The sequence below is a fragment of the Biomphalaria glabrata genome, chromosome 5 (genome assembly GCF_947242115.1).
Source record: "Biomphalaria glabrata chromosome 5, xgBioGlab47.1, whole genome shotgun sequence".
Taxonomy (NCBI): Eukaryota; Metazoa; Mollusca; class Gastropoda; family Planorbidae; genus Biomphalaria; species Biomphalaria glabrata.
The window spans coordinates 31,215,230-31,238,887 of NC_074715.1; the positions used below are offsets into that span (position 1 = coordinate 31,215,230).

Sequence of the window (23,658 nt, forward strand, 5' to 3'; positions counted from 1 at the left end):
TTGTACACCTGATGTGTCACAACAGATGTCTCTTCAATCAGACACAATTATGCCATCGCCTTACGTAGAATAGAGAAACTCATTAAGTAAGTGTCATCTGCAAGTTTTGAACACATTTGTTCCTTCAATGGCGTCAATAACCTGTTAGATACACGGACATAAATCTAGTGACTTTTAGCGAGAGGCGTCGCTAGAACATGGTGTATATGTCAGATCTCTATGGTGGGGGCAGAGATATCGATCAATTTGGTGTTACATTCATATACAACAATAATTATTAATCACAGGGCCATTTCTTTAAAGTCTATGGAAGAGTGCAGAATTTGACTTGTTTACGCAGGAACTAATCCTATACATTGTTACGTCTAACATTGACTATGCCATGCCATAGTATATTCAAACAATATCTTTGTTTCCCAAATACGTACATAAGCTGTTATCTATTTTATCAATAGTCAATTAGAAGAAGATATAAAACAAAACATTTCGGTATACGACTACATAATTTACAAATAGAAAAACAAAACCAAATGAAATTGTTAGAAAGACACAAAGATAGAGGCACATTTCTTATTCCTAATGCTAGAACTAATTCGTACAAGTGCTCCTTTTTCCGTAGTGCCATTAGATGAAATGGGTTGCCTGAATCAGCCACAAAAATCAACAACTTGGCAGAGTTTATATCACTGATTAACTTGCATTATTAGATTTAACCTAGGGACACGCGTAGGACGTAATCATCATCTTTTTTAAGTAACGTCTGTAATAGATAAGATCTTGTAAAGTCACAATTCACATTGTTTGGCCGCTAATTACTTACTGTGGTAGAAATATAGTCCTCCTTCTTGTTTCTAACAACGAATCGACTTCTTAATGATAATACGATCAATAGTAGAGAGAGAAATGCAATGACTCTCTACTCACTCCCACGATACACTTGGAGTTAGAGTGCTCACGCGCTCGATCTGTTGCGTGAAAGTTCTACTATTTGTCTTCTGGTATTCGCTGGGTCGACTCACCTGGGTTTGATGTCAGCCAGTCGTTGTACTAGCTCAGAGTTCGCAAGCTTTTGTTTGTATTTTGTTAGAAGTACTCACACTTGAGTTCATGCAATTAGAATGGAAACGGAATTTCTAACAAAGCCAGTTCCTTTATGTTGTTACAGGTGGTGTGGCTGTATTCGTGTGTGTCTGAGAGGTTCATAACCCTTTCAAATAAGTGTCTGTTTCTCAGCATTAAGTGCAACCCTCGGGCACGATCACAGACGCCTCAGGTTTTGGTTTAAGTTTTATACAGAGATGATTTGAATCATATTAATACTATTTAATATTTAATAATTCAACTATATGTCCAAACTACTATATTAGTAAAGAACTAAACTACTATTCAACTAAACAACTATAGAACAATGGTGCGATTTATAACAAACGAATATTCCAATTCGATTAGAGTAACACCATTAGTAAAATCACTAGACTTATAGACACTTCAGGACAGAAGAATACAAAGTAAAGTAGTTATAATACATAAAACACTAAACCATAATTTACAAATAAAAAAAAAAACAAGACCCAATGAAATACTCAGAAAAACACAAAGATAGAGGCACATTTCTTATCCCATACGCTAGAACAAATTCTTAAAAAATGTTCCTTCTTCCCTAGTGCAATTAGAGAATGGAATGGGTTGCCTGAATCAGCCAGGAAAACCAACGACTTAGCAGAGTTAAAGTCATTGATTAACATTCATGACTACATTGACACATGAAATGCGTAGAACGGAATTATCTTCTTTTTTTAAAGTAACGTCTGTAATATATAAGATAAGAACTAAACAACTATTCAACTTATTAACTACTAAACAACTAAATAACACATATACTATACAGCTATTCCACTAAACAACTATTGAATGCAACTTAAACAAATACTGAACTAAACACTAAGTAGCTTTATTTTTTTTTTCTATAGAACTAAAGATTAGGGATAGAAATATTCAATGATTAAAAATATTACAGAGAAGCCATGTTACAATAGAAATGTCTGCGTTTGTTCCAGAGGAATACGTCAATAATAGATGCAGTAGACCTATACATAAATAATACATATATTTTTGTATGTAAATATGTCATTTCTAAATGCGAATAAAGATGGAAGATGTGAAAGCAAGTCTATCGACCTGGTCCAATGGTGAGCACTGGGCCGACAGTTGGACAAGTTATTTATCTAAGCTCTAGACTTTTTTAGCTTCAGTTTCGTTTGTCCTTTTCTTGATTCTACCAGTAAGTGCCTCTCCTTCTCTTGATTCTACCAGTGAGTGCCTCTCCTTCTCTTGATTCTACCAGTGAGTGCCTCTCCTTCTCTTGATTCTACCAGTGAGTGCCTCTCCTTCTCTTGATTCTACCAGTGAGTGCCTCTCCTTCTCTTGATTCTACCAGTGAGTGCCTCTCCTACTCTTGATTCTACCAGTGAGTGCCTCTCCTTCTCTTGATTCTACCAGAGAGTGCCTCTCCTTCTCTTGATTCTACCAGTGAGTGCCTCTCCTTCTCTCAATTCTACCAGTGAGTGCCTCTCCTTCTCTTGATTCTACCAGTGAGTGCCTCTCCTTCTCTTGATTCTACCAGTGAGTGCCTCTCCTTCTCTTGATTCTACCAGTGAGTGCCTCTTCTTCTCTTGATTCTACCAGTGAGTGCTTCTCCTTCTCTTGATTCTACCAGTGAGTGCCTCTCCTTCTCTTGATTCTACCAGTGAGTGCCTCTCCTTCTCTTGATTCTACCAGTGAGTGCCTCTCCTTCTCTTGATTCTACCAGTGAGTGCCTCTCCTTCTCTTGATTCTACCAGAGAGTGCCTCTCCTTCTCTTGATTCTACCAGTGAGTGCCTCTCCTTCTCTTGATTCTACCAGTGAGTGCCTCTCATTCTCTTGATTCTACCAGTGAGTGCCTCTCCTTCTCTTCTAAAAAGATTCTAGAAATAAAAAAATAACCCTTTGGGTCAGGATTTTGTGACAAAAAGAGATATAAGATACCGATGGCAAAGACAAACCGACACAAAAACTCTTTTGTTCCCCTGACAATCAAATCATTAAATAGAAACAATCTGATATAAACTTTGTCACATGTAAATTATGAGTGAGTCTGGTGTGAATGTATATTTTGGTTGTCTATAGCTATAATGTTTTGGTTTGGTGTTATGCACAAATTGTAAGACAAATTTCCTTATGGATAAAAAAGATTATTATTATTATTATTTACTCTATCCCTCATTTTTCTCTTCTTTCTCTCCACTCTAACGCTAGCACTTTTTTCTCTCCACATCTGACCTTCTCTCTTTTCTCTCCACATCTGACCTTCTCTCTTTTCTCTCCACATCTGACCTTCTCTCTTTTCTCTCCACATCTAACCTTCTCTCTTTTTTCTCCACATCTCACCTTCTCTCTTTTCTCTCTTCTCTACACATCTGACCTTCTCTCTTTTCTCTCCACATCTGACCTTCTCTCTTTTCTCTCCACATCTGACCTTCTCTCTTTTCTCTCTACATCTGACCTTCTCTCTTTTCTCTCTTCTCTACACATCTGACCTTCTCTCTTTTCTCTCCACATCTGACCTTCTCTCTTTTCTCTCTTCTCTACACATCTGACCTTCTCTCTTTTCTCTCCACATCTGACCTTCTGTCTTTTCTCTCCACATCTGACCTTCTCTCTTTCCTCTATTCTCTACACATCTGACCTTCTCTCTTTTTTCTCCACATCTGACCTTCTCTCTTTTCTCTCTTCTCTCCACATCTGACCTTCTCTCTTTTCTCTCCACATCTGACCTTCTCTCTCTTCTCTCCACATCTGACCTTCTCTCTTTTCTCTCCACATCTGACCTTCTCTCTTTTCTCTCCACATCTGACCTTCTCTCCTTTCTCTCTACATCTAACCTTCTCTCCTTTCTCTCCACATCTAACCTTCTCTCTCTTCTCTCCACATCTGACCTTCTCTCCTTTCTCTCTACATCTGACCTTCTCTCCTTTCTCTCCACATCTGACCTTCTCTCCTTTCTCTCTACATCTGACCTTCTCTCTGTTAGTTAGTTTTCTTTCACTCTTCTGTCTCCTTGAATTTCTCTTATTCTCGCCTTTGTCTCTATTCTCTTCTGTTTGTCTCTATCCAGCTAGATTCTTTAAGCTTCGTACATAATAACATAGCCACTTTTGTGTCTGTAAAGCTTCTTATGTACACTCTAATTTAATCTTTCTATTTCTTTCTTTACATTTATTTATCACCCACACGTTTTCTCTGTCCAACACACTTACACATACCACACACACACACACACTCCCAAGCTTAGGTGTGGTCTCTTCCTCTTTCGTACTGAAACACTGAAATACTACTTACGTCTTCACTAGATCATGAAACGTAAGGCTAGACAAAGAGATGACATAGAGTGGTTCAGGAGGGGAACTAACTAACTATACATTGGAAGTAAACAAGTAATGTGTACAAAATACGTTTTGAAAAATGCTTATATAAGGGAAAGAACTGCATATTTAGTGCATTATCTCTCAGTACTGCACGATTTATTCCCTTTTCTATATAAAAAAATATTAACCAATACTTAATTAACTTTTTAAAAACTGATTCATGTGTTGTCATTGACAATGGATAATTTTTAAAAGTTTCAACTTGATCCGAGAATGGGAAGTGGGAGAAATAACGAGATTTGTACCAAAACAAACAGACAGACAGACATTAATATTAAAAGCTTTGTAAAAAAAACAGTGTATACCTCACATAATGGCATAAATCAATGAGCTGCCATCGAAGTGAGTACATGGCAGCAGAGATGTACACCTTGAAGTGAGTACATGGCAGCAGAGATGTACACCTTGAAGTGAGTACATGGCAGCAGAGATGAGAACCTTGAAGTGAGTACATGGCAGCAGAGATGTACACCTTGAAGTGAGTACATGGCAGCAGAGATGTACACCTTGAAGTGAGTACATGGCAGCAGAGATGCACACCTTGAAGTGAGTACATGGCAGCAGAGATGTACACCTTGAAGTGAGTACATGGCAGCAGAGATGTACACCTTGAAGTGAGTACATGGCAGCAGAGATGAGCACCTTGAAGTGAGTACATGGCAGCAGAGATGTACACCTTGAAGTGAGTACATGGCAGCAGAGATGCACACCTTGAAGTGAGTACATGGCAGCAGAGATGAGCACCTTGAAGTGAGTACATGGCAGCAGAGATGAGCACCTTGAAGTGAGTACATGGCAGCAGAGATGTACACCTTGAAGTGAGTACATGGCAGCAGAGATGTACACCTTGAAGTGAGTACATGGCAGCAGAGATGCACACCTTGAAGTGAGTACATGGCAGCAGAGATGTACACCTTGAAGTGAGTACATGGCAGCAGAGATGCACACCTTGAAGTGAGTACATGGCAGCAGAGATGAGCACCTTGAAGTGAGTACATGGCAGCAGAGATGCACACCTTGAAGTGAGTACATGGCAGCAGAGATGTACACCTTGAAGTGAGTACATGGCAGCAGAGATGTACACCTTGAAGTGAGTACATGGCAGCAGAGATGCACACCTTGAAGTGAGTACATGGCAGCAGAGATGTGCACCTTGAAGTGAGTACATGGCAGCAGAGATGTACACCTTGAAGTGAGTACATGGCAGCAGAGATGTACACCTTGAAGTGAGTACATGGCAGCAGAGATGAGCACCTTGAAGTGAGTACATGGCAGCAGAGATGTACACCTTGAAGTGAGTACATGGCAGCAGAGATGCACACCTTGAAGTGAGTACATGGCAGCAGAGATGTACACCTTGAAGTGAGTACATGGCAGCAGAGATGTACACCTTGAAGTAAGTACATGGCAGCAGAGATGTACACCTTGAAGTGAGTACATGGCAGCAGAGATGTACACCTTGAAGTGAGTACATGGCAGCAGAGATGCACACCTTGAAGTGAGTACATGGCAGCAGAGATGAGCACCTTGAAGTGAGTACATGGCAGCAGAGATGTACACCTTAAAGTGAGTACATGGCAGCAGAGATGTACACCTTAAAGTGAGTACATGGCAGCAGAGATGTACACCTTGAAGTGAGTACATGGCAGCAGAGATGTACACCTTGAAGTGAGTACATGGCAGCAGAGATGCACACCTTGAAGTGAGTACATGGCAGCAGAGATGTGCACCTTGAAGTGAGTACATGGCAGCAGAGATGCACACCTGGAAGTGAGTACATGGCAGCAGAGATGCACACCTTGAAGTGAGTACATGGCAGCAGAGATGTACACCTTGAAGTGAGTACATGGCAGCAGAGATGTACACCTTGAAGTGAGTACATGGCAGCAGAGATGTACACCTTGAAGTGAGTACATGGCAGCAGAGATGCACACCTTGAAGTGAGTACATGGCAGCAGAGATGTGCACCTTGAAGTGAGTACATGGCAGCAGAGATGCACACCTGGAAGTGAGTACATGGCAGCAGAGATGCACACCTTGAAGTGAGTACATGGCAGCAGAGATGTACACCTTGAAGTGAGTACATGGCAGCAGAGATGTACACCTTGAAGTGAGTACATTTCAGCAGAGATGCACACCTTGAAGTGAGTACATTTCAGCAGAGATGTACACCTGGAAGTGAGTACATGGCAGCAGAGATGTACACCTTGAAGTGAGTACATGGCAGCAGAGATGTACACCTTAAAGTGAGTACATGGCAGCAGAGATGCACACCTTGAAGTGAGTACATGGCAGCAGAGATGCACACCTTGAAGTGAGTACATGGCAGCAGAGATGTACACCTGGAAGTGAGTACATGGCAGCAGAGATGTACACCTTGAAGTGAGTACATGGCAGCAGAGATGTACACCTTGAAGTGAGTACATGGCAGCAGAGATGTACACCTTGAAGTGAGTACATGGCAGCAGAGATGTACACCTTGAAGTGAGTACATGGCAGCAGAGATGTACACCTTGAAGTGAGTACATGGCAGCAGAGATGTACACCTGGAAGTGAGTACATGGCAGCAGAGAGGCACACCTTGAAGTGAGTACATGGCAGCAGAGATGTACACCTTGAAGTGAGTACATGGCAGCAGAGATGCACACCTTGAAGTGAGTACATGGCAGCAGAGATGTACACCTTGAAGTGAGTACATGGCAGCAGAGATGCACACCTTGAAGTGAGTACATGGCAGCAGAGATGAGCACCTTGAAGTGAGTACATGGCAGCAGAGATGCACACCTTGAAGTGAGTACATGGCAGCAGAGATGTACACCTTGAAGTGAGTACATGGCAGCAGAGATGTACACCTTGAAGTGAGTACATGGCAGCAGAGATGCACACCTTGAAGTGAGTACATGGCAGCAGAGATGTGCACCTTGAAGTGAGTACATGGCAGCAGAGATGTACACCTTGAAGTGAGTACATGGCAGCAGAGATGTACACCTTGAAGTGAGTACATGGCAGCAGAGATGAGCACCTTGAAGTGAGTACATGGCAGCAGAGATGTACACCTTGAAGTGAGTACATGGCAGCAGAGATGCACACCTTGAAGTGAGTACATGGCAGCAGAGATGTACACCTTGAAGTGAGTACATGGCAGCAGAGATGTACACCTTGAAGTGAGTACATGGCAGCAGAGATGTACACCTTGAAGTGAGTACATGGCAGCAGAGATGTACACCTTGAAGTGAGTACATGGCAGCAGAGATGCACACCTTGAAGTGAGTACATGGCAGCAGAGATGAGCACCTTGAAGTGAGTACATGGCAGCAGAGATGTACACCTTAAAGTGAGTACATGGCAGCAGAGATGTACACCTTAAAGTGAGTACATGGCAGCAGAGATGTACACCTTGAAGTGAGTACATGGCAGCAGAGATGTACACCTTGAAGTGAGTACATGGCAGCAGAGATGCACACCTTGAAGTGAGTACATGGCAGCAGAGATGTGCACCTTGAAGTGAGTACATGGCAGCAGAGATGCACACCTGGAAGTGAGTACATGGCAGCAGAGATGCACACCTTGAAGTGAGTACATGGCAGCAGAGATGTACACCTTGAAGTGAGTACATGGCAGCAGAGATGTACACCTTGAAGTGAGTACATGGCAGCAGAGATGTACACCTTGAAGTGAGTACATGGCAGCAGAGATGCACACCTTGAAGTGAGTACATGGCAGCAGAGATGTGCACCTTGAAGTGAGTACATGGCAGCAGAGATGCACACCTGGAAGTGAGTACATGGCAGCAGAGATGCACACCTTGAAGTGAGTACATGGCAGCAGAGATGTACACCTTGAAGTGAGTACATGGCAGCAGAGATGTACACCTTGAAGTGAGTACATTTCAGCAGAGATGCACACCTTGAAGTGAGTACATTTCAGCAGAGATGTACACCTGGAAGTGAGTACATGGCAGCAGAGATGTACACCTTGAAGTGAGTACATGGCAGCAGAGATGTACACCTTGAAGTGAGTACATGGCAGCAGAGATGCACACCTTGAAGTGAGTACATGGCAGCAGAGATGCACACCTTGAAGTGAGTACATGGCAGCAGAGATGTACACCTGGAAGTGAGTACATGGCAGCAGAGATGTACACCTTGAAGTGAGTACATGGCAGCAGAGATGTACACCTTGAAGTGAGTACATGGCAGCAGAGATGTACACCTTGAAGTGAGTACATGGCAGCAGAGATGTACACCTTGAAGTGAGTACATGGCAGCAGAGATGTACACCTTGAAGTGAGTACATGGCAGCAGAGATGTACACCTGGAAGTGAGTACATGGCAGCAGAGAGGCACACCTTGAAGTGAGTACATGGCAGCAGAGATGTACACCTTGAAGTGAGTACATGGCAGCAGAGATGTACACCTTGAAGTGAGTACATGGCAGCAGAGATGTACACCTGGAAGTGAGTACATGGCAGCAGAGATGTACACCTTGAAGTGAGTACATGGCAGCAGAGATGCACACCTTGAAGTGAGTACATGGCAGCAGAGATGTACACCTTGAAGTGAGTACAGGGCAGCAGAGATGCACACCTTGAAGTGAGTACATGGCAGCAGAGATGAGCACCTTGAAGTGAGTACATGGCAGCAGAGATGTACACCTGGAAGTGAGTACATGGCAGCAGAGATGTACACCTTGAAGTGAGTACATGGCAGCAGAGATGCACACCTTGAAGTGAGTACATGGCAGCAGAGATGTACACCTTGAAGTGAGTACATGGCAGCAGAGATGTACACCTTGAAGTGAGTACATGGCAGCAGAGATGTACACCTTGAAGTGAGTACATGGCAGCAGAGATGCACACCTTGAAGTGAGTACATGGCAGCAGAGATGTACACCTTGAAGTGAGTACATGGCAGCAGAGATGTACACCTTGAAGTGAGTACATGGCAGCAGAGATGTACACCTTGAAGTGAGTACATGGCAGCAGAGATATACACCTTGAAGTGAGTACATGGCAGCAGAGATGTACACCTTGAAGTGAGTACATGGCAGCAGAGATGTACACCTTGAAGTGAGTACATGGCAGCAGAGATGTACACCTTGAAGTGAGTACATGGCAGCAGAGATGCACACCTTGAAGTGAGTACATGGCAGCAGAGATGCACACCTTTAAGTGAGTACATGGCAGCAGAGATGAGCACCTTGAAGTGAGTACATGGCAGCAGAGATGCACACCTTGAAGTGAGTACATGGCAGCAGAGATGTACACCTTGAAGTGAGTACATGGCAGCAGAGATGAGCACCTTGAAGTGAGTACATGGCAGCAGAGATGTACACCTGGAAGTGAGTACATGGCAGCAGAGATGCACACCTTGAAGTGAGTACATGGGAGCAGAGATGTACACCTTGAAGTGAGTACATGGCAGCAGAGATGTACACCTTGAAGTGAGTACATGGCAGCAGAGATATACACCTTGAAGTGAGTACATGGCAGCAGAGATGTACACCTTGAAGTGAGTACATGGCAGCAGAGATGTACACCTTGAAGTGAGTACATGGCAGCAGAGATGTACACCTTGAAGTGAGTACATGGCAGCAGAGATATACACCTTGAAGTGAGTACATGGCAGCAGAGATGTACACCTTGAAGTGAGTACATGGCAGCAGAAGTCGAGGTCACAAACACAAATCTGTTGGAGGGGGGGGGGCTCCTTGTGATACATTCACCTCAAACTTAAGTTACATTTTTCTAGTCACTTTCTGTTGTTTTATAATGAATTAAGAGTCAAGTCTGCAGTAAAATAAGTTAGTATTTAAACAGCAAACCTTTGGATTGACATCCGAAGCTCTATTTTGAAAATCGTCTGCTGTCTATGAATTAGCCGAAACAAAACAATAGTTTTTTCTCAGAATAGCAACAAAACAATTTGAATAGCAAACAGCCACTTGACCAATGCATAAGCACTTGGACAGATATAGCCATGGTCACACTAACGGCATTCGAACACATTTGTACAATTTTGTCTAACTTATTAGCACATCTCAATAATTTGCCAACCAACCAATCTTGTACGTTTAGCACTTTACTCTATACTGGTTCTTAGTGGTAAAAGAAACTTAAAACATTTTTTTTAATTCGAAGGATGTTGATGGTAGAGCTAAACAGTAGACCAATAAAATAAAAAAAATAAAAAAAATAGAGGTCTTGTCAGGCAATATGCCATTACCCTACTTGCAGAGTAGGTCATTTCAATGCTGATTGGTCAAAATCAGCATGACAAATGTATATAGTATGCTCACTTGCTGAGCGACCACTGCTGAGATATTAATGATATGTTAATCTAATCAAACGTATGACATGAACCACCGTGGTGGTGATAGAGATAAATGAGAGGAAATCACGGCATGTTGTCGCTCGCAGGAGGAGATAACGTCAGGTGCAGAAAAAGGCGGAAAATATACATTCCCTTCAATGGCCCCATTACGACCAATTATAATCGTAGTTGGGCATCTACGTCTGGTGAATGCATCCTATTGAGGTCTTTCAAGAGTTACATTTGTCTCACTGACTAGGGTGCCCATAAAATGTTCAAATAGGTACATGAGGAGAAGTGTTAGAGTCTATTACTTGTATAGACTTAATCAAACCAACTACTTAACAGTGTCAACAGTTTGTTAACATAATCAAACCAACTACCTAACAGTGTCAACAGTTTTTAACATAATCAAACCAACTACTTAACAGTGTCAACAGTTTGTTAACATAATCAAACCAACTACTTAACAGTGTCAACAGTTTGTTAAGATAATCAAACCAACTACTTAACAGTTTATTGGCACCACTTAGACATCAATGGGGATTGGAAATGAATAAACAATTCTTAACCTCGCGTTGACACAATTAGACAAAACTAAACCAATAGACAGTGTCAATTATCTGTTCCCGAGACGATGTCATCCATTAGACTTGAATTCCACTTTATTGATAATCAGGTTAGTTCATAGAGATAGAGCGAAAAAACTGATCAGCGAAAGAATCTGAGAGAGAAAGTGTGTGTGAGAAAGAGAGGGAGAGAGAGATAGAGAGAAAGTGAGAGATAGAGCCTAAAGAAAGAAAAAGAGATGAATACGACGGGCTGGAGGAGAGAGACAAACCGAGAGAATGGTTGTGGAAGGATAGGGGGGGCTGAAAAAGGAAACTGAAATCGACCAGATGAACCTAATCTTTATGTGCACTCTGAAGAGGATAATGTTTTTACATGATCAATAAGATTTAAGAAGAAAGAAAACTTCTTTGATTCAATATTTCTTTTTAAAAAAATAATTCACATAGCTGCTTCATAACTCATTTCTATTTAGAATCTAATCAATAAATGATTACTCAAGGTATGAGAGTTGTTACTATTGTGCTTATTAGATTAAAAAAAAACAGCAGTTGCAGCAGTGACTGCGGTACCAACAGGCTTTGGTTTCTTGCTGCTGCCAGTGCCTCGTTGATCCAATTCATCAATTGGACTCGGACGAGGGCATGTAAAGAACTTTCGTAGATCCTCGGCCTTCGTAGACTGATGGGCGTACTTAACATGTCGCTTAATCAAGCGTTAACACTGACCTCAACTCCGCAAAATGTAAATACATTTTAAAAAATGCCTGCTCGCTTCACTGTTGTTCAAAGCAATGTGCACATTTATCACATTGACAGACAGCTGGCTAGGATTTCTCCTAAAAGCCAAATTTGAAAAGAGATTCTATCAAAGGCAAAAGAGGAATGGAGAAAGACAGTAAACATATTTTGTGTGGTGCCCCAACCGGCTAAGGGATTGGTGAAGATGTCCACTTTGAATCACGTCCCTGTCCTCTGGACCACATAGTACTGTACTGCAGTTTTACTATCTAGGGCAGCGGTTCTCAACCTTTTTATGTCGGCGACCCTCTTTTTACGATTATCCACTTTGAGGCGACCCTAACCGTAAAAATCAGATGAATTTGTTCCTGTGCTTCTCATAATGTTCTAAAACAGTTTACTTAATGTAAACATTTGATATACTTTGCCAAAGTTTTAGGTTTCATTATGAAACAATTGTCATTATTGTCTTGAAATAAATAGTTCTCATTATGATTACATTATAAACACATAATATTGCATCTTTGTGACATGCATTTATTTACTTTTCTATTTCTTATTCACCATTTTTATATTGCATACTTATGTGACTATTTAAAAAAAAAGTATGACGTAGAACATGTAACACATGGTTCATACTGTCAGTGCTCTTAGTTGAGAACCCTTGGTTTAGGGAAAAGGCAGCGCTACAAGATCACAACTATGGCATAAGTTAGAGTGAGTAAAAGGAAGAAACAAAATTATTTTGAGACGGGAGGGGGGGGTGGTTTCTAACTGAAAGAAAAGACGCAAATTAAACTTTAAGGCCATATCATTAGGTCCTTAGGCTAGCAAAAACCACCTTCCTTCAGGGAACAGTACCAAGAAAAAGAAGAGGCAGACAGAGAAAGCAATGGAAAGATAACTTAAAATAATGGACATTGAAAGAGCTTCTATGCAAAGCAAAAGTTAGAGAGGAACAGAAAAAGACAATCAACAGATCACATGTAGAGCCCCAAGAGTGTAGGTGAGAATCAAAAAGAACGTGACCTACTTAAGAAAGGTCAACGTGTCACTCTATCACTTCATGTTTGTATTTGTATTTCAAAAGTTTTCTTAGATAAATAAACGGACTTTAATTTGCTATGATTACAAACAGCTATTTAAGAGAGTGTATTTTTGTTTAATTAGACACTAAGTATTCTTCAAGAGTTATGATAAGAGTAAAGAAAATTGCCAAGCTTGTCTGTCCCGCAGTTGTGTAAGTAATTGTCTACTGTTTCTTTATTTTGTCATGTGGTTCTATAAAATCTAGATTCAAGGAAGACGAAATTGAGATTAAATAAGAGAATAAAGTGACTGAAAAGTTGTTGGACAATCTGCTTGAGAGTGGGAGGATAAATAGAACAAGTTTAAATTATGAAAAATCACTCTTATTGAAAAAAAAAAAGAGGCCCGGGGGGGGGGGAGTGAGGGATACAAGTACAGAGATAGGCAATACACTTTTCAAAACAAAATAGAAGCTGAAGGTGAGTGACTGATACCTGTATAGAGATAAGGCAATACACTTTTCAAAACAAAATAGAAGCTGGAGGTGTGTGACTGATACATGTACAGAGATAAGGCAATACACTTTTCAAAACAAAATAGAATCTGAAGGTGAGTGACTGATACATGTACAGAGATAAGGCAATACACTTTTCAAAACAAAATAGAATCTAAAGGTGAGTGACTGATACCTGTATAGAGATAAGGCAATACACTTTTCAAAACAAAATAGAAGCTGAAGGTGAGTGACTGATACATATACAGAGATAAGGCAATACACTTTTCAAAACAAAATAGAATCTGAAAAAACAATCTTCGTGGCAAGTCAGAACTTCACGGAGCCTTGAACCAAGAACATGGAAAGCTGATCTCAAAAATAGCTCTAACAATTTTCCTGTAAGTGTAACTGTTGATGTATGTCGCTAAGAAAAGAATGACTAGGTCATTGGCCACACACTAGGAAAACTTAGTTTCACCTTCACAATTTTTCCACGTAACAAGAAATAGATTTAAATTAGGCTTGAGAACTAGACCTAGATCAAAATCCAACATCGGTTTTGAAAGGAATATCGCATTAGGGAATTTCCGAATGTAAGGCATTATTTATTCAAGAGTTTAATAAATTAAAAATGTTCCATTGTTTTGAAATGGAACATTCATTAGTTATGAGAAAAAACAAATAAAAAAAAAACAACAACATGGCGTAGTCAGCCGTAGTGTACCGATAACTGAGTTGTTAATTAAATTTAAAGTTCATTGATAGATTCTTTAAGCTTTGCTTGTATTTTACGTAAATCTAATATACATTACAATCTAGATTCTGATTTTGAGAGTTTTAAATCTGAAGTACCATTAAATACACTAGTCATTTATACCTTGCCCGCTGGTCGAGTGGATATCGTCGTTCGTAAAAGGAGCAGACCGTCAATAGAATCACAAGTACGAGTTTGGAAAAAAACATTTTACATTTTTATTGTAAGTACAAGTCACATGATGGAGGTCAAATGTATTTTGAAGATGTTTTTCTTGTTTTAAATCGAACATCAATTTTAGAAGACTGAAATGTACAAAAGTACAGAATGTTTTCATTGTCTTTTGGAGTTCAATTAAAATTCCGTGTTTTTTTTTTTTTTTTTACACTTAAGTTATGGACTCTCGGTGACTCCCTTTGGTATTAAAAGAAATGTATTTGTTCTCATTTAAGTAACTCTAAGAGAATATAGTTAAAAAAAAAAACAAACGAACATTTTTTTTTATGCCTTTATGACATTTAATGGAAACAGTGTGTGATTTCCACTTGATGTCAGAGTTGTCTGTCAAATTTAATTTAAAGGCTAGACAAATAAAGGGCAACAATTCAGTGCTCCATCAATGAGTCTCCTCAACGTGTGTGTCTGCTCCTCGCCGAGCAGCAGGAGCTCGAGAAATGACGTGTTTCTACTTACGTGTACCAGGAAGGGATATGTACAGTGTGTGTGTGTTTGAAGTGTGAGCTGTATACGCTGATAGTGTGTTTACTCAGTGCGCGTGCGTCTGTTGGCACGTGTGGGTGTTTAAACTGTATGTTTAACACCGTGACATTTGAGGACACGTTCAATTTGTGTCTCCTTATTTGAAGCGTGAGTCATGGAGTGGAAGAGGGAGAAATCCACAAAGTTGGCAGCGTGTGCAAAGCTGTTGTGACATCTCCAGCAAACCATGACAACTGAAGGATGGTAGAGGAGGATAGAAGAGAAAACAAGATGATGGAGAGCGAGAGAGAGTTAGAGGAAGAGACAGAAAGATAGCGGAAGAAGGGAAAAAACTCAAAGAAAGAGGACAAGAGAGAAAGATGAAGAGAGAGAGAGAGAGAGAGAGACAACGAGAGCAGAAAAGAAATAACGAGGAAGAGGAGAGAGATATCCAACGCGAGTAGAGGACGAGTTCTCCCTACCACTTACAGCCTGCAGGAAACATTTTTCTCCTACTCCAGACGCTGATCAATATTTCAAACTGGACACTGGAGCTAGTTAAAAGTAAGTGTGAACCTAGGAGCACGCGGCTCACAGACTATCTGTGACCTGCACAGCACACCACCACACAATGCTAACACAAACATTGCCAAGTAAAAACAACGTGTTGATAAAGGCACATGATCCGACGGACACTATCTCAATATAATCAATTAGGTGTCTATAAACACAAACCAATGAAGACACTATCAATATAATCAATTAGGTGTCTATAAACACAAACTAATGAAGACACTATCAATATAATCAAGTAGGTGTCTATAAACATAAACCAATGAAGACACTATCAATATAATCAAGTAGGTGTCTATAAACATAAACCAATGAAGTCACTATCTCAATATAATCAATTAGGTGTCTATAAACATAAACCAATGAAGACACTATCTCAATATAATCAATTAGGTGTCTATAAACATAAACCAATGAAGACACTATCTCAATATAATCAATTAGGTGTCTATAAACATAAACCAATGAAGACACTATCTCAATATAATCAATTAGGTGTCTATAAACATAAACCAATGAAGACACTATCTCAATATAATCAATTAGGTGTCTATAAACATAAACTAATGAAGTCACTATCAATATAATCAATTAGGTATCTATAAACATAAACTAATGAAGTCACTATCAATATAATCAATAAGGTGTCTATAAACACAAACTAATGAAGTCACTATCAATATAATCAAGTAGGTGTTTAAACACAAAGCCCCAAAGACACTACCAATTGCGGGTGTTTAAACGCGAACCCATGAAGACAGTACAAATTTAATTAAGTATCCCATAATTAGTCTAATAATTGAATGCATTCTCTGTTTGGAACAGTCACAAACTAGACAAAATAGAGCAGAGACACACAATAGAGCAGAGACACACAATAGAGCAGAGACACACAATAGAGCAGAGACACAAAATAGAGCAGACACACACAATAGAGCAGAGACACAAAATAGAGCAGAGACACACAATAGAGCAGACACACACAATAGAGCAGAGACACACAATAGAGCAGACACACACAATAGAGCAGAGACACACAATAGAGCAGACACACACAATAGAGCAGAGACACACAATAGAGCAGAGACATACAATAGAGCAGAGACACACAATAGAGCAGAGACACACAATAGAGCAGAGGCACACAATAGAGCAGAGACACACAATAGAGCAGAGACACACAATAGAGCAGAGACACACAATAGAGCAGAGACACACAATAGAGCAGAGACACAAAATAGAGCAGAGACACACAATAGAGCAGAGACACAAAATAGAGCAGAGACACAAAATAGAGCAGAGACACACAATATAGCAGAGACACACAATAGAGCAGAGACACACAATAGAGCAGAGACACACAATAGAGCAGAGACACACAATAGAGCAGAGACACACAATAGAGCAGAGACACACAATAGAGCAGAGACACACAATAGAGCAGAGACACACAATAGAGCAGAGAGATTCATACGAAAGGAATATTCACATTTCATGAGCTTTAGTAAACTCCTTTGATGTAGAGAGGAGAGAAGACCAACAAGTACTATGTACTGAGCGCACTTGGTGCGTTTGTTACTAAGAGTCAGAGCACACACTACACGTTTATAGTTACTTTTTTCGAGTATAATTTTTAAACATTCTTTTTTATTAGACACAAAGCGACTTATAACTGTTTTTGTTTATCTTGTTTAGTTTCCGTTTCCGTGGAGGAGAAACTATTCTAAGCATTTCGTTTTCGGTCAAGTCTACGACCATGTATAGGGAACTTACAACTGTAAATACAACAATTATTTATATCAATAAGATAACTGCGATGTCTATATATTTTTGGTGTATTGAAGACTTCAATTTAAAAAGGGGATTTCTCAGTTAAAATTCTTTCAAATACACTGGAAACAAACTCTCTAATCCTAGTATGTATCCTTGCATTCGGTTAGATCTCTTCAAATGTCAATATCGATACAGACCAGCTGTCGATTCCCTGACTCAGTGTCAATGACACTATCGATACTGACCAGATCTGTCGTGGGAAAACGCCCGTTATACACCACCATTAATCAATTAATCCAGGGGGGAGAAACTGAATTGGGCTGCGAAACAAGAACAACAACTTCAGACTTTCTCCAACGCAAAGCTACAGCTTACATTCTTTTTTTTTCAAAAAAAACACAAGCAATCTAGACTTAAGAACAGAGGGAAAGAGTTCAACTCCCGTATGATGTGATTATTTTGAATTCTATGCAATACAATCCCATCCTCAAAACTAAACATCTGGCATTGTGTAGGGTAAGACCTGTATAGTCCCAGAAACGTGTAGGGTAAGACCTGTATAGTCCCAGAAACGTGTAGGGTAAGACCTGTATAGTCCCAGAAACGTGTAGGGTAAGACCTGTATAGGCCCAGAAACGTGTAGGGTAAGACCTGTATAGGCCCAGAAACGTTGGCTGTAGTCATGCTGTTGTTTTATGTCAAGTTTTCTTTCAGACCTTGTGGTCTATAGGACAAATGATGTTAAGGTCATCTGTTTCTTTGGCCAACGGGTAACGAGCAGGGTTTCATGTGGCCAGCACAACGACCAACTGCCTTTACTTTCCCCAACTAAAGTCAGGCATGTTGTGATGTGTAATGCACAGATTGAATTGTAACACAATATGTATCCTCATGGATAATGAAGATTATTAGTATTATTATAATTTTAATTTGTAACATACATTTTGTAAGGGAAAAGAAAAGCGCTTGGATTTTGTGCTGTCCACTCCTATAGACCGCTACGAGAAACAGATGACCGCTACATCATCGGCCCAAAAGATATCTAGGGAAACCTTCCTCTAGCTGAAGTGGTCGATAATAGGCAAAGTTTTTTTCTGAATGACTGAAATCTACTTCCTCGACCTGTATATATGGCATAGCGCGTAGAGAGCAACCACGAGTCCGACTAGAGTTTAAAGATTGAACCTTATTCTCCCCCTTTCCCCGTGCATTTTGAAACCTTTCTTTGCCAAGCAGATACTTAGTTCAACACGGCATGGATGCATTAGTTCAAAATTAGAATCGTGTGTGTGTGTGTGTGAGTGGAGATGGGGGAAAGGAGAGGGGGGGCTAAGCGAATTTAGAAGTCATTTATTGTTATTAGCCTGTAAGATAAACTGGCTTTACACTGGTAAGATAAACTGGCTTTACACTGGTAAGATAAACTGGCTTTACACTGGTAAGATAAACTGGCTTTACACTGGTAAGATAAACTGGCTTTACACTGGTAAGATAAACTGGCTTTACACTGGTAAGATAAACTGGCTTTACACTGGTAAGATAAACTGGCTTTACACTGGTAAGATAAACTGGCTTTACACTGGTAAGATAAACTGGCTTTACACTGGTAAGATAAACTGGCTTTACACTGGTAAGATAAAATGGCTTTACACTCGTAAGATAAACTGGCTTTACATTTGTAAGATAAACTGGCTTTACATTTGTCAGATAAACTGGCTTTACATTTGTAAGATGGTTGTGAGAAACATAAGAGAAACTTCTGTATAAAGAATAAAGTTTATGTTTTCAATTGATATGCTATGAGATGAATTCTATAACTATGTAGTACTGTTTCAATTTTTTTTCATTGTGGGTGTTTGTGAATAAGTGTCTGTGTGAATAAGTGTGTGTGTGTGTGTGTGTGTGTGTGCAGGGATGCTGACCATTATTTTAACCAAATATAAATTATTACAGGAAGTGCATCTCAAAAAAAATAAATAAATCGCAACCACTGGTCAATTCTTATTATATCTGTTTCATTTCCAAAAATGGTAAGAAAAAGTGATTGACATAAACCCAGATTTTGCTAACGTAAGCTCCTTATCAAACGCCGTAGATTTTTGTATTGAAGAAGTAGGTTCAAACCGAAACGATTCATGTGTTACAACTTGTGTGGGAGAAATACAAATTATACAACTTGTAACAACAGCATATAGCAATTACGTAACACATTTTAAAAGGAGAGTTTATTTAAACCTTTCAAAGTGTCAATAAACATTTTGTCTTAAGCTTAGGAAATAGTCATAGCCAAGAACATAAACGATAATTTCATAGAAAATAAAAGATGGTATGTATGTGTGTGTGGGTGTGTTTGTGTAAAGCTTTGATGAGTGAAATAGAGATTAATAATATAGATTATCAAGTTAGAAAGTAACTATTGGGATCAATATGTCAATGGAAAGTATAACTTAGTAATACGTGGTTAGTCTCTACTAGTAGTTCTGCCTCAAAACGTATCTCTGAAGTATAACTTAGTAATACGTGGTTAGTCTCTACTAGTAGTTCTGCCTCAAAACGTATCTCTGAAGTATAACTTAGTAATACGTGGTTAGTCTCTACTAGTAGTTCTGCCTCAAAACGTATCTCTGAAGTATAACTTAGTAATACGTGGTTAGTCTCTACTAGTAGTTCTGCCTCAAAACGTATCTCTGAAGTATAACTTAGTAATACGTGGTTAGTCTCTACTAGTAGTTCTGCCTCAAAACGTATCTCTGAAGTATAACTTAGTAATACGTGGTTAGTCTCTACTAGTAGTTCTGCCTCAAAACGTATCTCTGAAGTATAACTTAGTAATACGTGGTTAGTCTCTACTAGTAGTTCTGCCTCAAAACGTATCTCTGAAGTATAACTTAGTAATACGTGGTTAGTCTCTACTAGTAGTTCTGCCTCAAAACGTATCTCTGAAGTATAACTTAGTAATACGTGGTTAGTCTCTACTAGTAGTTCTGCCTCAAAACGTATCTCTGAAGTATAACTTAGTAATACGTGGTTAGTCTCTACTAGTAGTTCTGCCTCAAAACGTATCTCTGAAGTATAACTTAGTAATACGTGGTTAGTCTCTACTAGTAGTTCTGCCTCAAAACGTATCTCTGAAGTATAACTTAGTAATACGTGGTTAGTCTCTACTAGTAGTTCTGCCTCAAAACGTATCTCTGAAGTATAACTTAGTAATACGTGGTTAGTCTCTACTAGTAGTTCTGCCTCAAAACGTATCTCTGAAGTATAACTTAGTAATACGTGGTTAGTCTCTACTAGTAGTTCTGCCTCAAAACGTATCTCTGAAGTATAACTTAGTAATACGTGGTTAGTCTCTACTAGTAGTTCTGCCTCAAAACGTATCTCTGAAGTATAACTTAGTAATACGTGGTTAGTCTCTACTAGTAGTTCTGCCTCAAAACGTATCTCTGAAGTATAACTTAGTAATACGTGGTTAGTCTCTACTAGTAGTTCTGCCTCAAAACGTATCTCTGAAGTATAACTTAGTAATACGTGGTTAGTCTCTACTAGTAGTTCTGCCTCAAAACGTATCTCTGAAGTATAACTTAGTAATACGTGGTTAGTCTCTACTAGTAGTTCTGCCTCAAAACGTATCTCTGAAGTATAACTTAGTAATACGTGGTTAGTCTCTACTAGTAGTTCTGCCTCAAAACGTATCTCTGAAGTATAACTTAGTAATACGTGGTTAGTCTCTACTAGTAGTTCTGCCTCAAAACGTATCTCTGAAGTATAACTTAGTAATACGTGGTTAGTCTCTACTAGTAGTTCTGCCTCAAAACGTATCTCTGAAGTATAACTTAGTAATACGTGGTTAGTCTCTACTAGTAGTTCTGCCTCAAAACGTATCTCTGAAGTATAACTTAGTAATACGTGGTTAGTCTCTACTAGTAGTTCTGCCTCAAAACGTATCTCTGAAGTATAACTTAGTAATACGTGGTTAGTCTCTACTAGTAGTTCTGCCTCAAAACGTATCTCTGAAGTATAACTTAGTAATACGTGGTTAGTCTCTACTAGTAGTTCTGCCTCAAAACGTATCTCTGAAGTATAACTTAGTAATACGTGGTTAGTCTCTACTAGTAGTTCTGCCTCAAAACGTATCTCTGAAGTATAACTTAGTAATACGTGGTTAGTCTCTACTAGTAGTTCTGCCTCAAAACGTATCTCTGAAGTATAACTTAGTAATACGTGGTTAGTCTCTACTAGTAGTTCTGCCTCAAAACGTATCTCTGAAGTATAACTTAGTAATACGTGGTTAGTCTCTACTAGTAGTTCTGCCTCAAAACGTATCTCTGAAGTATAACTTAGTAATACGTGGTTAGTCTCTACTAGTAGTTCTGCCTCAAAACGTATCTCTGAAGTATAACTTAGTAATACGTGGTTAGTCTCTACTAGTAGTTCTGCCTCAAAACGTATCTCTGAAGTATAACTTAGTAATACGTGGTTAGTCTCTACTAGTAGTTCTGCCTCAAAACGTATCTCTGAAGTATAACTTAGTAATACGTGGTTAGTCTCTACTAGTAGTTCTGCCTCAAAACGTATCTCTGAAGTCTAAAACCAAGGCCAACGTCTACAATCAACGTGAAGTTCATGTTATAACGAAGTCCACTGTGGCTACCCAAATTAAAGATATAAATATCTTACACTAATAAATGAACCTACGAGGAAAAAAAAAACGATAACAACATTCATTGCAAAACAAAAAAGAAAGTGAACAAAATATTCATTGTCTTTAAAACCAAAATGTAAACAAAGCGAAGAAGCTAAGAACTAACCAAATAGAACAGCAACACTTGCCAGTAGGGCATTGAATGCCAGATAATAGAATGAAAGGAAATATCAAACACACCAACGATTGCATGTGAGATTGGTGCTGTAGTCCGAGTTAGTCCTCACGTCGTCACATCACACTTATAGATCTAAGTCTTTTGGCTTGACTCGTCCATGACTGTCATCATGGCGACTGCAGCAGCATCCTATGAAGTTGTGTATGGATCAAACCAGCAGCCACTACATTGCCGTGATTTTCACGAAGAAGAAGGGGAGAGGTTTTTTGGTCTTGTTTTTTATCTGGCAACAAACGGCGGGATTGTAGGGGTCGTATCGATCTCCTGTGAGTGAGGCGGCATAAGCCCCAGCGTCCTGCGCTCGGGAAGGAGAGGCCATAAGATGAGCGACAGTGTGAGAGTGTGAGTTGGAAAGAGAGTAGCAAGAGGAATAGAGAAGAGAGAGAACGTAATAGAACAATGTGGGTGTGAGAGAGAGAGAGCGTACCAAACAACTACAAAAAAAAAAAAAAAAGAATTAATATTAAAGAAAGAAGAAAAACCTATGAAAGAAATAGTCGCGTGCAGACGGCAAGTTTGAGAATGAAATGAAAATAGAACATGTGACAGAGAAATTGAAAAAGAGAGAGTGAAAGACAGAGACACGGAGAGAGGGGGAGAGAGAGAGAGAAAGAACGCTAAACATAGAAAAGAGAAAAAGGAGAATCAGAATACACGAGACTGCCCCAGGCGATGGAGCAACTAATGGATGCTGGCCATTGGTTGAAGACTAACTGACCAGGTCTTGTGGGAGACTAAGTAAGTCCTACCAACAGATGCCTTAAGTTGAACATGGCCAACTGGACTCAGACATGTCATGACGTTGAAAAACATTTTGTGTGACATCACTAAAGACTGTCAGAATCTAAGTTAGAATGGACTTAAAACTTAAGACAACAATACTTTTAGGTGAATTTGGAGAGAGATGACCTACTGTTAGTGGATCCACTGTCAGTTGTTAGTAGACCTACTGTTAGTGGATCAACTGTTAGTTGTTAGTAGACCTACTGTTGGTGGATCAACTGTTAGTTGTTAGTAGACCTACTGTTGGTGGATCAACTGTTAGTTGTTAGTAGACCTACTGTTGGTGGATCAACTGTTAGTTGTAAGTAGACCTACTATTGGTGGATCAACTGTTAGTTGTAAGTAGACCTACTGTTGGTGGATCAACTGTTAGTTGTAAGTAGACCTACTGTTGGTGGATCAACTGTTAGTTGTAAGTAGACCTACTATTGGTGGATCAACTGTTAGTTGTTAGTAGACCTACTGTTGGTGGATCAACTGTTAGTTGTAAGTAGACCTACTGTTAGTGGATCAACTGTTAGTTGTTAGTAGACCTACTGTTGGTGGATCAACTGTTAGTTGTTAGTAGACCTACTGTTGGTGGATC

The 23,658-nt window shown here is 39.6% G+C and overlaps 1 protein-coding gene across 3 annotated transcripts in view; it reads right to left on the reverse strand.

Moving 5' to 3' along the window:
• LOC106065752 (potassium voltage-gated channel protein Shaw-like) overlaps positions 1-22,735 on the reverse strand; it is a 68,227-nt gene extending 45,492 nt beyond the window's left edge. The window contains exon 1 of one of the 3 annotated variants that reach the window (XM_013224662.2): positions 22,292-22,735. The gene's annotated coding sequence lies outside the window, so the exon portion shown is untranslated. Of the gene's footprint in view, positions 1-820; positions 980-22,217 lie in introns of those variants that run through there. The other 2 variants (XM_013224655.2, XM_013224669.2) reach the window with 2 other exon arrangements.
• Positions 22,736-23,658: the final 923 nt, after the last annotated feature.